Below are 16,446 nucleotides of genomic sequence, written 5' to 3'. Positions count from 1 at the left end.
ACTGTGAGCCCCCTGTTGGGTAGGGACCGTCTCTAGATGTTGCCAACTTGGACTTCCCAAGCGCTTAGCACAGTGCCTTGCACACAGTAAGCGCTCCATAAATAGGAATGAATGAATGAATGGATTCGACTGAATGAACGAACGAACGAAGGAGGAGGGCAGGGTCCGGCCGGGTCCCTGCCCCTTTAAGAGCGCGGGCGGCGCGAGCCGGGGAGGGAGGGGGGAGCGTTTCAAACGGGCCAATGAGGAAGCGCCTTACTGCGCGGTGCGGGCCAATGGGCGGCGGGGACGCTGCGGGGCGCCGCGGCCTGGGACGGTTTGAAACGGCGCTGAGGCGGCCGCTCGAGTCGGGCCCGGCGGACGGCGGTGAGTGAGGGAAGCGGGCGGGGATGGCACCCGGAGGCCTGCGGGGCTCGGGGTGGGCCCGGTCCGGGCGGAGGGATCAATAGCAACCGTCATCACAGTAATCAATAATAATAGTAATAATGGTATTTAAGTGCTTACCGTGTGCCCAGCCCCGTTCTGAGCGCTGACAGGGCAATCAGGTTCCCCCCCACACACACCTTGGGGCTCCCGCCTTTCATCCCCGTTTTCCAGATGAGGGAGCTGAGGTCCGTTCATTCATTCGTCCATTCGTATTTATTCATTCATTCAATCGTATTCATCCATTCGTATTCATTCAGTCGTATTCATTCAACCATTCATCCATCCATTTATATTCATTCATCCGTTCGTATTTAGTACAGTGCTAAGCGCTTAGTACAGTGCTCTGCACATAGTAAGCGCTCAATAAATACGATTGATTGATGGTATTCATTCATTCAATCGTATTCATTCATCCATATTCATTCATCCATTCATCCATCCATTCATATTCATTCATTCATCCGTTCATGTTTAGTACAGTGCTAAGCGCTTAGTACAGTGCTCTGCACATAGTAAGCGCTCATAAATATGATTGATTGACGATATGTATTCATTCATTCAATCGTATTCATTCATCCATATTCATTCATTCATTCAATCGTATTCATTCATTCAATCGTATTCATTCAGTCATTCAATCGTATTCATTCATCCATTCGTATTTATTCATTCATCCAGTCGTATTCATTCATCCATTCATCCATCCATTCATCTTCATTCATCCGTTCATATTTAGTACAGTGCTAAGCGCTTAGTACAGTGCTCTGCACATAGTAAGCGCTCAATAAATACGATTGATTGACAATATTCATTCATTCAATTGTATTCATTTATCCATATTCATTCATTCATCCATTCATATTCATTCATTCAACCATATTCATTCAGTCATTCAATCGTATTCATTCATCCATTCGTATTTATTCATTCATCCAGTAGTATTCATTCATCCAGTCATATTCATTCATTCATTCATCCATCCATTCATATTCATTCATCCGTTCATATTTAGTACAGTGCTAAGCGCTTAGTACAGTGCTCTGCACATAGTAAGCACTCAATAAATACGTTTGATTGACGATATTTATTCATTCAATCGTATTCATTTATCCATATTCATTCAGTCATTCAATCGTATTCATTCATCCATTCGTATTTATTCATTCATCCAGTCGTATTCATTCATCCAGTCGTATTCATTCATCCATTCATTCATCCATTCATATTCATTCATCCGTTCATATTTAGTATGGTGCTAAGCGCTTAGTACAGTGCTCTGCACATAGTAAGCGCTCAATAAATACGATTGATTGATGATATTCATTCATTCAATCGTATTCATTCATCCATATTCATTCATTCAATCGTATTCATTCATTCATTCAGTCATATTCATTCATCCATTCATATTTGTTCATCCATTCAATCGTAATCAATCATATTTATTCATTTGATCGTACATTTATTCATTTATTCGTTCATATTTATTCATTCAATCGTATTTATTCATTTATTCAATCGTATTCCTATTCATTCATATTCATTCATTCAATCGTAGTCATTCATTCAATCATATTTATTCATTTGATCGTACATTTATTCATTTATTCGTTCATCTTTATTCATTCAATCGTATTTATTTATTCAATCGTATTCATATTCATTCATTGTACTTCATTGTACTTCCAACTTGTACTTCCCAAGCGCTTAGTACAGTAAGCGCTCAATAAATACGATTGATTCATTCATTTATATTTATTTTAGTTGTATTCATTCATTCATATTTATTCATTCGACCGTATTCATTCATTCATTCATATTAGTTCATTTAATCGTATTTATTCATTCATTCATATGTGTTCATTCATTCATATTTATTCATTCAGTCGTGTTCATTCATTCAATCGTATTCATTCATATTCATTCATTCATTCACATTTATTCATCATTCATAGTCATTCAATCGTATTTATTTATTCATTCAATCGTATTGAGCATTTACTGTGTGCAGAGCACTGGACTAAGCGCTTGGGAAGTTGGCCACAGATAGAGACCGCCTCTACCCAGCAATGGGCGCACAGTCTAGAAGGAGACAGACCACAAAACAAAACATATTAACAAAATAAAATAAATAGAATAAATATGTACAAATAAAATAGAGTAGTAAATATGTATGAACATGGATGGATCAGTAACAACAATAATAATAATAATAATGGTATTTAAGTACTTACCATGTGCCAAGCCCTGTTCTAAGTGCTGACAAGGCAATCAGGTTGCCCCCCTTGGGGCTCCCGCTTTTCATCCCCGTTTTCCAGATGAGGGAACTGAGGTCCATTCATTCAGTCAGTCGTATTCATTCATTCATTCAATCGTATTTATTGAGCGCTTACTGTGTGCAGACCACTGTGCTAAGCGCTTGGGAAGTCCAAGTTGGTAACGTATAGAGACGGTCCCTACCCAGCAACGGGCTCACAGTTTAGAAGGAGACATAGAACAAAACAAAATGTATTAACAAAATAAAATAAATAGAATAAATATGTACAAGCAAAATAAATAAATAGAGCAGTAAATATGTACAAACATGGATGGACCAATAAGAACAATAATAATAATAATGGTATTTAAGTGCTTACTGTGTGCCAAGCCCTGTTCTAAGCGCTGACAAGGCAATCAGTTTGCCCCCCTTGGGGCTCCCGCTTTTCATCCCCGTTTTCCAGATGAGGAAACTGAGGCCCATTCATTCATTCAATCATATTTATTTATTCATTCATTCATTCATTCAATCAATTGTATTTATTGAGCGCTTACTGTGTGCAGAGCACTGTGCTAAGCACTTGGGAAGTACAAGTTGGCAACATATAGAGACGGTCCCTACCCAACAATGGGCTCACGGTTTAGAAGGAGTCAGACAACAAAACAAAATGTATTAACAAAATAAAATAAATAGAATAAATATGTACAAGTAAAATAGAGTAGTAAATACGTACAAACATGGATAGCTCAATAACAACAACAACAATAATAATAATGGTATTTAAGTGCTTACCGTGTGCCAAGCCCTGTTCTAAGCACTGAGGTAGATACAAGTCAATCAGGTTGCCCCCCTTGGGGCTCCCGCTTTTCATCCCCATTTTCCAGATGAGGGAACTGAGGCGACCTTGGGCAAGTCAGCTGGGTGACCTTGGGCAAATCACCTCACTGCCCTGGGCCTCAGTGACCTCATCTGGAAAATGGGGATTAAAACTGTAAGCCCCACGTAGGACAACCTGATAGCCTCGTATCCACCCCAGCACTAGATGCCATTATTATTATTAATCCCGATTTCGCCGCTTGTCTGCTGTGTGACCTTGGGCAAGTCACCTCACTTCTCTGTGCCTCAGTGACCTCATCTGGAAAATGGGTGTGAAGACTGAGCCCCACGTGGGACAACCTGATGACCTTGTATCTCCCCCAGTGCTTAGAACAATTCAATCATATCTATTGAGCACTTACTGTGTGCAGAGCACTGTACTAAGTGCTTGGGAAGTACAAGTTGGCAACAGATAGAGACGGTTCCTACCCAACAGTGGGCTCACAGTCTAGGAGTTGTTATTTTTACTTTGTGCAGAGCACTGTACTAAGCGCTTGGAAAGTACAATTCAGCAATAAGGAGAGACTATCCCTGCCCACAACAGGCTTACAGTCTACAAGGGGGGAGACAGACACATCAAAACAAGGAAACGGGCATCAATAGCATCAATATAAAAAAAACTGTTTTATGTATATACACATGTCAAAACAAGTAAATGGGCATTAATGTAAATGAATAGAATTATAGATATGTAACAATAGTATTTGTTAAGCATTTACTATGTGCCAAGCACTGTTAGAAGAAGAAGAAGGGTGAAAGAAGCACAAGAAGCAGCTTAGAGAAACAGCATGGCTCAGTGGAAAAAGCACGGGCTTTGGAGGCAGAGGTCATGGGTTCGAATCGTGCCTCTGCCACATGTCTGCTGTGGGACCTTGGGCAAGTCACTTCACTTCTCTGAGCCTCAGTGACCTCATCGGTAAAATGGGGATTAAGACTGTGAGCCCCACTTGGGACAACCCGATGACCTTGTATCCCCCCCAGGGCTTAGAACAGTGCTGTGCACATAGTAAGCGCTTAACAAATGCCATCATTATTATTATTATACACAAGTACTGTTGGGGGGAGGAGGAGCTGAGGAAAAGGTGGATTAGTCTGGGTAGGCCTCTTGGAGGAGGTGAGCCTTCATTAGGGCTTTGAAGGGGGGTTGTTATATCGTACTCTTCCAAGTGCTTAGTCCAGCGGTCTGCACATATTAGGCACTCAGTAAATACGGTTGAATGCATCCCACCATCGTCTCCTGCGAATGTTGCTCCCGTGAGCTCCCGGAGGGGAGGAATCTTTGGGGAAGGGGCTCCCCTCCCGAGGAACAGCGACAAAAACCGAGCATTGCAACCTTGAAACCCCGGCTGATAGACAATGCCCCGCTTTGTTGTCACCAGTGATTTCCATCCGCTTAACCGCCTGTGAAAATGAAAGTAGCGTCAACGTTTAGGTGGAGAACTCATCCGATCATGCGCTCATTCAGTCGTACTTATTGGACTCTTACTGTGCGTAAACTACTGTACTAAGTGCTTAATCAGTTTATGGTGTATGTATTCTGAGAGATGCTTTGTCGGGAGAAGAAGTATTAGCAGTGTGTTCCACCTCAGAAGAATCGATGCTTTGACAACAGTGGATCAGAAATAAATTCTTTTTTTTCTTATGGTATCTGCTAAGTACGTACTACACACAAGCTAACAAGGTTGGGCACAGTCCCTGTGCCACATGGGTCTCACAGTCGTAATCCCCATTTTGCAGATGAAGTAACTGAGGCACAGTGAAGTGACTTTCCAAGGTCACACAGCAGACAAGTGGCGGAGCTGGAACTAGAACCCAGGTCCTGCTGACTCCCAAGCCTGTGCTCTGTCTGCTAGGCAACACTGCTTCTCAACTTGTTCAACTCATTCCAAATCTTCTTTGATAACCAGGAGAACAACCCTGTGATTTTTTTTTTCCTAGAAATAATTCATTTCATCTTCCATTTTATTTGCAATTTATAAACTAGTGTCCTTTTTTTAAAAGATACCATTGCTATGATCATATTAACAGAAGCAGGCTGTTTTTCACCCTTTTGTCAGTCGTATTAACTGTGTGCGGAGCCCTGTACTAAGCGCTTGGGAGAGTAAAATATAACTCACATTCCCTGCCCTTAGTGACCTTACAGTCTAGAGGGGAGATAGACATTCATATAAATTGTGGATATATATGTAAGTGCTGGGGGCTGAGTAAAGGGAGCAAATCAGAGTGATTTGTGCCTTCAGCTTTTGTGACTTTTTTCATAATAACCCTGTTTTGGTTTTAGTAATAACTCTGGTGCCATATGTTTAGAGATGTAAATGTAGTTTCTTGCAGTATGATAGGTTTTTCACTGCTGAAATTACATTATTTTGAAATGTATTCACGCTGTGGTAATGACATACGGGAGCATTGTAGATCTGAATAGCGTTTGAGTTGTGGACAATAGAAGGGTATGGCGTGGCTTAGTTTTATTCTGTGGAGTGTATCTAACAGCTGGTGATTTTTTTTTTCTTAACTTTAACAGCAAAATTGTATTTCCATCTACAATACTTATTGAGCCCCTACAGAGTGCAAAGCACTCTACTAAGCACTAGGGAAAGTATAACCGAAGCAAGAGGAGTGTTCTCAAGGAATTTACAACCCAATGGGGCCACTGATGGACAAAAATTACGTATAAATAGTGGGGTGGCAGAAAAACAGATATTAGTATGGGTATGTCAGAAATAGCTGCATACATAATTGAATATACAAATAAACATATTTGTGTGCATTCCTAGTATAGAAATGAAATAAGTGCCAAGGGTTGCCGTTGGATTGCCGCGATTAGGGTGCTATCAGTCAGTAGATGCATCCTGGAGGAAGTGGGAATTTTTTTTTTTTAAGGAAGACTTTAGTTGGAGAGAACAGTGTGGGATTCCCTGGGGGAGTGGTTGGGAGCAGGAGACTGGAGGCTTGGAAGTAGATTAAGGTCTTGTTCGAAGGTAAGCTTAAGAGGAGCAAAGAGCGCAAACTGGGGAGTAACTGGTGGAGAGAAGTAATGTGAAAATGGGCGGAGAGCCTTGAAATCAATTACGAGGAGTTTTTGTTGCTAGGGAGATGGATCGCCATTAGAGGCTTTTATTAAAGAATGGAGAGATGGCAAGCCCAACAATGTGATCAAGACAGCGTTCTGGACAACAGCACGGAGAATAGACTGAAGTGGGAAGAGGCCGGACAAAGGCAGAAAGGCCACTGAGGGCTAAGTTACCCTTTAAAAAGCATTTAAGTAGAAGAGACGATTAATATGTAACTGCATCTAGCAAATGGTATTTTTCCTGTGCTGTGATGACAGCAATATCTGGCTGACTTTTTAATAAAAAACAAATGTCTCGGGACCGTTGTTGGCGCTTGCCAGAACGCCCTTCTTGTATCTTGTTCTTCCCACAAATTGGAGTTTTAATAATGATGGGGATCCCAGGTGAAAGGCCATTGAATGTGATGAATTTAGCAATTTTGTCTAGTGTGCTGGGTCAGGGCATATTAATAATTATATAATTAGAGAATAATTAGAGAAGCAGCGTGGCTCAGTGGAAAGAGCCCGGGTTTTGGAGTCAGAGGTCAGGGGTTCAAATCCCAGCTTCGCCAACTGTCAGCTGTGTGACTTTGGGCAAGTCACTGAACTTCTCTGGGCCTCAGTTTACCTCATCTGTAAAATGGGGATTAAGACTGTGAGCCCCCCGTGGGACAACCTGATCACCTTGTATCCCCCCAGCGCTTAGAACAGTGCTTTGCATATAGTAAGCGCTTAACAAATACCGCCGTTATTATTATTATATAGTGATGTCAGTCGAACTCACATAGTGGTGTTAGATCATCTCCCTGTCCAGCTTCCCTTCTTGGTGGTTAACAGATGTTCTTCTGTCCCCTTCTGTCCCAGACTGAGCCCCTTCCTTCCTCTCCCCCTTGTCTCCCTCTCCATCCCCCCATCTTACCTCCTTCCCTTCCCCACAGCACCTGTATATATGTATATATATTTGTACATATTTATTACTCTATTTCTTTATTTTACTTGTACATATCTATCCTATTTATTTTATTTTATTAGTATGTTTGGTTTTGTTCTCTGTCTCCCCCTTTTAGACTGTGAGCCCACTGTTGGGTAGGGACTGTCTCTATATGTTGCCAATTTGTACTTCCCAAGCGCTTAGTACAGTGCTCTGCACATAGTAAGCGCTCAATAAATACGATTGATTGATTGATTGATTCTGTCCCAGATAAGCCTCTGTGCGCTTTGAACAGCTTTTATAGACCTCAGTGTAAGCCTGGCACTCACTTCCTCAAAACAAGTGTGAATTTCCCTAGGCACATGAGTCTAAAAGTCTTCCAGCCTGCTCTCATATTCATCACTTCCTGTTGTTCTTATTGCTTTTGTTGCTGTCTTTGTTTTGTCATTATTGATATTTTATCATTAAAAAAATGATAAAGTTCGTATTTTTAAAATGCTCCTCTGGCCTTAGGTTGTGAGCTCCGTGTGGGCCATGAATGATACTTTGAGTGCTTACTTTGGGTAGGGCACTGTACTGAGTGCTTGGGAGAATATAATACTATCATACAACAAAGTTGCTAGATGTGTTCCCTGCCCATCAGGGCTTACAGTCTAAAGGGGGAGCAGAGAGTAAAATAAATTATGGCTATGTTCATAAGTGCTGTGGGGTGAATGCAACTACCTCAATCTCATCTGTCTCCCTGCTGACCTTTCATCTACATCCTACCTCTGGCCTGGAATGCCCTCATTCATTCATTCATTCATTCAATCTTATTTATTGAGCACTTACTGTGTGCAGAGCACTGTACTAAGCCCTTGGGAGAGAACAGTAGAACAATAAACAGACACATTCCTTGCCTACAATCTGACAATGACTCTCCCCACCCCTTCAAAGTCTTATTGAAGGCACGTCTCCTCCAAGAGGTCTTACCTAAGCGCCCCTCTTTCCTCTTCTCCCTTTCCCTTCTGCATCAACCTGACTTGCTCCTTTCATTCATCCCCGCCCTCAGCCCCACAAAACTTAAGTCCATATCTATAATTTATTGATATTAATGTCTGCCCCCCCCCACCCTCTAGACTCTAAGCTTGCTGTGGGCAGAGAATGTGTCTGTTTATTATATTGTACTCATTCAAGCGCTTAGTACAGTGATGTGCACACAGTAAGCGCTCAGTAAATGCAATTGAAAGAATGAAAGTGCTTAGAGGGTACAGTTCTAAATGCATAGGTGACATAGGGAGAGGGACTGGGGGAAATGAGGGCATAGTCAGGGAAGGCTTCGTGGAGGAGATGAGATTTTAATAAGGCTCTGAAGGAGGGGGAGAGTATAGACACGGACATGATCCCTCAAGGGCTCGCAATCTATGAATCAGTGTGGAGAAGACTAAGGCCAGACACATCCTTAGCGCTTCTGTTACATACATAACCATAATTTAAGGTCTGCTCCTCCTTTAGACTAAGCCATGGTGGGCAGGGAATGTGTCTAGCAACCTTTTTTATATTATAGTCTCCCAAGTGCTCAGGAAGAGGGAGAAAGTTCCAGGCCAGGGGGAGGATGTAACAGGTCGGCGGGGAGATAGATGAAGTGGAAGTGCAGTGAGGTTTTAGAGGAGCAAAGTGAGCGTGCTGGGTTGTCAGCGAGGTAAGGTAAATAATAATAATAATAATATGGCATTTATTAAGTGCTTACTATGTTCAAAGCACTGTTCTAAACGCTGGGGAGGTTACCAAGTGATCAGGTTGTCCCAGGGGGGACTCACAGTCTTAATCCCCATTTTACAGATGAGGTAACTGAGGCACAGAGAAGTTAAGTGACTTGCCCAAAGTCACACAGGGGACAGTTGGCGGAGCCGGGATTTGAACCCCTGACCTCTGACTCCAAAGCCCATGCTCTTTCCACTCAGCCACGCTGGGTGAGTGCTATAAAGCTGGTGGTAAGAAGTATCCGATGTAGAGAAGCAGCAGGGCCTAATGGGTAGAGCACAAACTTGGGAGTCAGAAGGCCTGGGTTCTAATTCTAGTTCCACCACTTGCATAACTTCTCTGGGCAGAGTTACCTCATCTGTAACGTAGGGATTAAGACTGTGAGCCTTATAGGGGAAAATGGACTCTGTCCAACATGTTTAGCTTGCATCCACAGGGTGCATAGTACACTGCCAGGTCCATAGTAAATGCTATTGTGGAGGTGGTCGGGCAACCTGAAAATACTATTTTTCTTCTACTGTCGTATAATAATAATTGTGGTAGTTAAGCACTTACTACGTGCCAATCACTGTACTAAGCGCTGAGGTAGATACACGAGAATCAAACCCCACATGGGGCTCACATTCTAAGTAGGAGGGAGAACAGGTATTGAATCCCCATTTTGTCGACGAGGGAACTGAGGCACAGAGAAGGTCACTTGGGCACGATCACTTAGAGAAGCAGTATGTCTAGTGGATGGAGCAGGGGCCTGGGACTCAGAGGAACTGGGTTCTAATCCTGGCTCTGTCACTTGTCTGTGCAAATCACTTAACTTCTCTGAGCCCCAAGTGGGACATGGACTGTGTCCAACTCAATGATTTTGTATTGACCCTAATGCTTAATACAGTGCCAGGCATGTAGTAAATGCTTAACAAATACCATTTAACGTACCCCCCCACCCCACCCCCCAAAAAAACCAAACCAGTGCTTTGGGCATTGTGATTCGATGGCAGTCCCTTCCCCCAAAAGGGCTGGGGACTCTTCTGGCTCCACTGGGACTAGGACTTAATACAGTTACTGTTTGTGGGTTATTTTCTGTTACTTGCTCTCATCTCTCTCACTTTCTCTCGCCCCTCTGCTCCTCCCCCACCTCCCCCAGGGTCGGGAATGTCAAAACCACAAGATAATAGAAAGTGGGAAAGGAGGGTAGAAAACAGGGGCTCTTAATCGATGGATTATTCAATTGAATTTGTCTCTCTGCAGAGCACTGTACCAAATATTTGGGGGGCTACAATTAAGATACCTGGTCCTGGTCCTCAAGGAGGTTTATCGTGTAATGGGGGAGGCTGACGGGCAAAAGACATTCTCAGAACTATGGCTGTTGCAAGAAAAAGTATGGAAAATTTAAAACTTACAGTGCATTCACCAAAGTACTCAGAAAGCGTCCGGTCCCAGTCTTCTTCCGACTTATTCATAGATCGTGAACCCTTGAGGGGCAGTGTCTCTGTCTAATTCCCACCTGGGTACTCTTTTCCAGCACTTAGGATAGTGCTGTGCCCACAGTAAGCACTTAAATATGTTTACTGCTATGGCTGTTAGGATGGACATTCATTCAGTCATATTTATTGAGCGCTTATTGTGTGCAGTAAGCGCTTGGGAAGTATAAGTTGGCAAAATAATGTTGCCAACAAGTTGCCAACAAGTTGACATGGCCTGAGATGGTGACTGAACTCTCCCAAGTGCTTAGTACTGTGTTCTGCACATAAGCACTTTAATACAGTTCAATGACCTGAAAAAGTGGAGCTTAATCAGGGAATGCGACTTGAAAAAAGGGAATTGTCAGAAATTTGAAGATTGGGAGAGCTGAGGTCTGGGTGGATTTGAAGCGGTAGAGAGTTCCAATAATAATTGTGGTATATATGGAGTGCTTATTATGTTTTAATTGCTGGGGTAGATACAAGGTACAGTGATCTGCACACAGTATTCTCAATTATTTTTAATGGCATTTGTTAAGTACTTACTATGTGTCAAGTATTGTACTGAGTAGTGGGGTAGATACAAGCTAATCAGGTTTTACACAGTTCATGTCCCTCATGGGACTCATAGTCTTAATCCCTATTTTACAGATGAGGTAACTGAGGCACAGAGAAGTTTAAGTGACATGCCCAAGGGCACACAGCAGACAGGTGGCGGAGCCAGGATTAGAACCCAGGTCCTTCCGACTCCTAGGCCTGTACTCTACCCCCTAGGCCGTGCTGCTTCTTTACCGTTGATTGGGATAGTACAGTATAACAGAGTTGGTAGATATGTTCCGTGGCAGAATGGGCAGATTGTTGATCCCACCTCTATTGTCTCATCTGGCTTCCTATATGACTTTAAAATTCCTATCGCTGCCTTAGTTCTGCTAGAAAACATGTTTTCACTACATGTTTCGGATTCTTCTGACACCGCACATCTACCTGAAACACGATGTCAGAAGAAATGACTGTGCTCCCGGCTTCAGACCCAGGGTGGGGACTCCGTCACAAGGTTTCTTTAGCACACAGCTCTGCAAGAACCCAACCCCTGCATAATAGGAGTGTAATAATAATAATAATATTAACCACCTACTCTGGCATGCAAGGCGTCGAAGTTCACAGATAGGAGTTAGATGCAGCCCCTGTCTTCCAAGAGGCTCACGATCTGAGAATAAGGAGGGTGGGGGTGGTCTTGGCAACCGACACAAGACAAAATAAGAAAAGTGAACATGAAAAGTAAGAATAACAAGTGCAGCAAGAGGAGCTGAGTTTCAGGCTGCTAGCGTCCAAGTCCAGCATATTCACTACAGCTAAGCACTGAAGTAATTACAAATAATTCAATATTAAGATATGACCACTGGTCCGTAAGAAGGTCATAGTCTTAAGTGGGGAAAGACAGGCACATACACAAAATAATATTATGCACAGTTTACCACAGTGAAGACAAATGAAAATTCAACAGTGAAAATAAGACAGCTAAAGGAGTACTTGGAGTACTTCTTGTGTACCCCACTTCTCCAGATCTGCAGTCCTTGGAGAAAGTGCAGTTTATCACCAAATTTTAGAAGTTGGGAAGGCAGACCCTGCTCTTTCAAGAATGTCTTTTTGTTCTCATTGTAGATATACTATCTCTGCTTATGTCCCATTAGACTGTGAGCTTCTCAAGGACAGGGTGAATGCTACTTCTATTGTGTGTTCCCAAATACCCAGTGCAGTGGCAGTGATGGTTTTTCCTCCTAAGCACAGGATAAGACACAATTTAGTTAATTTAAAAACAATGTGGAAGAATTGTGTAACTATTAAATAGGTCACCTGTTAGCTCATTTTTAAACCAGGAGAACCAGTCTTTGACTAAAGGATGTGTAATAGCTTGGTTTTATTGTCTTCTAGTTGTTCTCTTTCCACATGGGTGGCAGGACATTAGGAGATCTTTCTCTTTGTCCTGTCAAAAACCATATGGCTGGGTGACAGATTTGCTCGTGGAGAAATTTTTTTTAGTGCAGTAAATTGCCCTTTTATTTCACTGAAAAAGAGCTTGCAGAGTAGCAGCTGACCATTTGGTTTGATCTTGTTTCCAAATTTTTTCAGATAGAGAAATGTATTTCACAAAGCTTGCCTGAATTGTGGAAAAGTCTTTGACTTCAGCACATAAGGAGGAAAATCCAGTTCACATTCATGCCATCAGGATAATTATTGACCTAGGCACGTCTCTGAATTATGAGCAGTATGGAAGCTGAACAAGAACTTGGAAATCCTTGCAAACCTTTGGCATTTTGGCATAGGTTAATAATTCCAATTATGTGCCTAAAACACTGCCTGGTCTGGAATAGTTATTTTCCATTGCCTGAGCAGGCGCAAAATAACTTTTTATCCAACTGTCATTTTTTCCCAAGGCCCCGTAGTTAAAATTGATGTCCTTTCCCAAATAATTTCTGCCCTTTACAGGTTATTACTGTCATTTCAGCATTTCCTCACCATCTAAGCACCAGTGAACTCAAAACCTGTCATAGCACTTACGTATAAATTGTACATGCTCTATTACTTAAAAAACTAACTCGTACCTATCCTCCTTTCCTCTTCCTTCTCGTCTAATTTATTTTAATGTCTTTCTCCTAGCTAGAACAAAAACCCCTTGAGGGTTGCGACCATGTCTGTTAACCCTCTTGTACTAAATCACGCACTTGGTTATTAATCAATACTGTTCATTGAGTACCAGCTATGCAGAGCACTGTACTAAGCTCTCGGGACAGTATACTATGTATGCGTGATCTGTACAGACCCTCGAGGATCCTACAGTCTAGTGGGGGAGACAAATATTAAAATATAGGTAGGAGGAAACAGTAGAGTAGAAAGACATAAGTGCAACTCGGTATGTATGTGTGTGTCGGGGAGAGGCGGGGTGGGGGGACACATACGTGCATAGCAGGGAATTAAATTGGGAAGCAGAGAATTAATCACAAGGTCTCTAGGAGATTTATTTTCAGAAGGGCCTTGATGGTGGGGAGAGCAGTGGTGACCTGCTGGATGTGGAAGGGCAGGGAGTTCCAGGCTGGCGGGAACACTGTGAGCAAGAGGTTGTCAGCGCGGGAGAAAAGAACGAGGCTCACTGCTTATGTTAACCTGAGAGGAGCGAAGGGTGCAAGGTGGGGTGGAGTGGGAAAGGAATGAGGGTAGAAAGGGAGAGATGATTAGACTGTCTTTTAGACTGTGAGCCCACTGTTGGGTAGGGACTGTCTCTATATGTTGCCAACTTGTACTTCCCAAGCGCTTAGTACAGTGCTCTGCACACAGTAAGCGCCCCATAAATACGATTGATTAAAACCAGTGGTCAGGCGATTCCACTTGGTGCAGAAAAGAGTTGGGCAGTCATCGGAGAGAAGCAGTGTGACCTAGTGGAAAGAGAAGCAGCGTGGCTCAGTGGAAAGAGCACAGGCTTGGGAGTCAGAGGTCATGGCTTCTAATCCCGGCTCCGCCACTTATCAGCTGTGTGACTTTGGGCAAGTCACTTAACTTCTCTGTGCCCCAATTCCCTCATCTGTAAAATGGGGATTAAGACTGTGAGCCCCACGTGGGACAACCTTGATTACCTTGTATCCCCCACCCCCAGCACTTAGAACAGTGCTTGGCATGTAGCGGGCGCTTAACAGATGCCAACATTATTATTAAAGAGCACGGGCTCAGGAGTCAGTGGACCCGGGTTCTGATCCTGGGTCTGCCACTTGCCTTGTGTGTGACCTTGGATAAGCCACTTCTCTGTGCCCATTTCCTCACTTGTAAAATGGGGATTCAATACCCGTTCTCCCTCCCTCTTAGACCGTGAGCCCTGCGTGGGAACAGGGACTGTGTCCGACCTGGTTATCTTATATCTGCCCCAGCGGTTAGTATAGCGCTTGGCACGTGGTCATTTCTGAACAAATAGCACTACTATTAGAGTTTTTTTTTGAGGAGTGTTCTTTACAAGGGTGCTCATTTTAATTCTGGAGGTGGGGTCAAGACCAGTTTGAAGGCAAGCATATGAACGTAAAAACCAAGCTTAGCTAAAGCAGGGAGAGAGAATGAGGAATAATCTAGATAGCTGCTAATAAAAATAATAATGATATTGATTGAGCACTTACTCTGTGCCAAGCACTATACTAAGGGCTGGAGTTAGATACAAGGTTGGACACAGTCCTGTCCCGCCTGGGGCTCACATTCTAATCAATCAATCAATCAATCAATCGTATTTATTGAGCGCTTACTGTGTGCAGAGTACTGTACTAAGCGCTTGGGAAGTACAAGTTGGCAACATATAGAGACAGTCCCTACCCAACAGTGGGCTCACAGTCTAGAAGGGGGAGACAGAGAACAAAACCAAACATATTAACAAAATAAAATAAATAGAATAGATATGTACAAGTAAAATAGAGTAATAAGTGCTTAACAAGTACAATTATTATTATTATTATTATTAATCGATTGAAGAGCATCGGTCTGGAAGCTGGAGGATCTGGGCTTGAGTTTGCTTTCTGCCACCGGCCTGCTGCCTGACTGCGGACAAGTCACTTAACCTCTCGGTACCTCAGTTTCCTAAGTAGGAGGGAGGACAGATATTGAATCTTCATTTTACAAATGAGGAAATTGAAGCACAGAGGAGTTAAATGACTTTCCCAAGGTCACACAGCAGGCAAGTAGCAGAGCCTGGATCACTATCCAGGCCCCCTTGGCTCCCGGACTCCCGCTCTTTCCACCGGCTTTGATCTAGTTGTTACAAGATTAGCAAGAAATCCAGTGAGAATCACTGAGACAAATTTAACATACACTGTCTAGGAGTTGGTAAGTACTGTAGTCGTATTTAGTGTTTTAACTAGTCGTATTTGGTGTTTTAACAAGTTTGCCTTCTGAGAGAAAGTGGGAGGGCGGTCCAGGCAATGGAACGGTTATAATTTGAGAGTGAGTAGCACAGTGTTTTGCGTAAGACTAAACCAGAGCTAGAAATTCATTGGATTTTTCCATCTTTAAATGTGCAATATGGTTAACTGGGCCAGGGTAGATGTCCCATGTGGATTGTAGTTCTTTTTCAGATCAGACCTCCTTCTGTTGCGGAGACTTTCTGCAGAAATGTCTGTTGGGTAGGGACTGTCTCTGTCTGTTGCCGAATTGCTCTTTCCAAGCGCTTAGTACAGTTCTCTGCACACAGTAAGTGCTCAATAAATACGATTGAATGAATGTTCATTTCACATAATAATAATAATAATAATAATAATAATAATGAGAGCATTTATTAAGAGCTTACTATGTGCAAAGCACTGTTCTAAGCGCTGGGGAGGTTAAAAGGTGATCAGGTTGTCCCACGGGGGGCTCACAGTCTTAATCCCCATTTTACAGATGAGGTAACAGGCACAGAGAGGTTAAGTGACTTGCCCAAAATCACACAGCTGACAATTGGCGGAGCCGGGATTTGAACCCATGACCTCTGACTCCAAAGCCCGGGCTCTTTCCACTGAGCCACGCTGCTTGTATCCGTAGGAGGGGCCGCGGCCAGGCGAGTGGCCATATGCTTAGTACCCGATCCACTCTCGGGATCTGACTCTGAAACTCTTGTCGTAGGCCAGGAATGTGTCCTCTAATCCTGTTGGCCTCCCCTAAGCGCTCAGTACAGTGCCGCGCATAGGGTAATCAGTGTGCATGC

At 43.0% G+C, this 16,446-nt stretch overlaps 1 protein-coding gene across 1 annotated transcript in view; it reads left to right on the top strand.

Moving 5' to 3' along the window:
• Positions 1-307: 307 nt before the first annotated feature.
• CKAP5 (cytoskeleton associated protein 5) overlaps positions 308-16,446 on the top strand; it is a 98,926-nt gene continuing 82,787 nt past the window's right edge. The window contains exon 1 of the mRNA XM_038764026.1: positions 308-366. The gene's annotated coding sequence lies outside the window, so the exon portion shown is untranslated. The remainder of the gene's footprint in view (positions 367-16,446) is intronic.

This window comes from Tachyglossus aculeatus, chromosome 22, assembly GCF_015852505.1.
Source record: "Tachyglossus aculeatus isolate mTacAcu1 chromosome 22, mTacAcu1.pri, whole genome shotgun sequence".
NCBI classification, from domain to species: Eukaryota; Metazoa; Chordata; class Mammalia; order Monotremata; family Tachyglossidae; genus Tachyglossus; species Tachyglossus aculeatus.
Note: the sequence above shows the minus strand (reverse complement) of the source record. Positions and strands in the feature narration are given on the sequence as shown.